This window comes from Geospiza fortis, unplaced genomic scaffold, assembly GCF_000277835.1.
Source record: "Geospiza fortis unplaced genomic scaffold, GeoFor_1.0 scaffold1278, whole genome shotgun sequence".
NCBI lineage: Eukaryota > Metazoa > Chordata > Aves > Passeriformes > Thraupidae > Geospiza > Geospiza fortis.
In genome coordinates, this window is record NW_005054536.1 from 792,849 (window position 1) to 794,068 (window position 1,220).

Consider the following 1,220-nt stretch of genomic DNA (forward strand, 5'->3'; position numbering starts at 1 on the left):
GCCGCGGCTGAGGATCCCGGCTCCTCTCCCAGACTGACGTGGTTCAGGGTGTGAGCTGGGCGAGGAAAGCCTTTGGGTGTTTTCCTCCTCCTGCCATGGGAAGACCTTTGGGGTGTTGGGTGCGCCACTGGATTCGTGTAGAAAGACATCTCTGTCACGCTCGCCCGTGGCGTGTTTCGGAAGCTATGGTGGATGCCCGGTTGGGTTTTCTGTTGTGCTGGTTGTGGGTGGTGCTGGGGAGACAACATCCGTGCCCTGCCGTTACCACCTTCCCCCCCAGCTCGGAGCTAGAGCTGTCCTTGAGCCGCTCCAGTCCCGATCTCGCCTGCCTGCCCCAAGGTTTTGCTGTCATCCTGGAGTCTTTGTGATGTAATTTTAAATCTCGTGATATTAACTCTCTGCCTGGAGGGAGAATGTGTGCAATTACCTGGTTGGGAGGTTGGTGAAAGGTTCTGTGTTTCTTAAAAAATGAATATTTATAGCATAAGGGGCTTGTCCAGCCTTTGGGCAACCGGCTCCTTCCCCCTGAACCAGCGGGAGTTTGACTGAGATCCAGGTACTTCTAGTAGTGCGTTGCTCACCTTTAAGATTGTTTTAAGCAGGCATTACCATGTCTGATCAGATATTTGTAATCACTCAAATTGTTTCATTACAGAGTGGCTTAGTGTGCATGTGGACCAGCTGTTTTACCATGCAGCCATGACCTGTTTTATTTTTTTAACCTTTTGAGAAACATCTTTAACTCCAACCAGACTGTTCACCACTCTGAGTCTGGAGCCACCTGCACACTGCATGGCCACGCTCAATCGGAATGCTGTTGCCTGTTAATGTCGTAATGAGAAAGGTTGGGGAGACAGGGTTGGGAACCAAGAGGATAATCTGGATTTTAGTTTGGGTACTAAAACTAGTCAATCTGTTTTAACTTTAAAAAAAGAAAAAAAAAAGAAAAAAAATAACAGCTTGCACCAAAGTCACCAAAGAACCTTTAGGAAAATGTTACAGTTGTGACAAGAAGTAAGAAAGTTAATTTCACTGTTTTAGGTGATTCCCCCTTTAAAACCACATATAGCAGTTACAGCAGCCAAGCCTTTGGCTTAGTGTCAAAAACTCCCATCCCTTTCTCCATAGGTTGCTCTTTCAGGTCCCTTTTCAAACCTGGAAGAGGTTTCTCGCTCCATCACTCCAACAGCCAGTGGACCGTGATGAATCAGCGGGCGTTG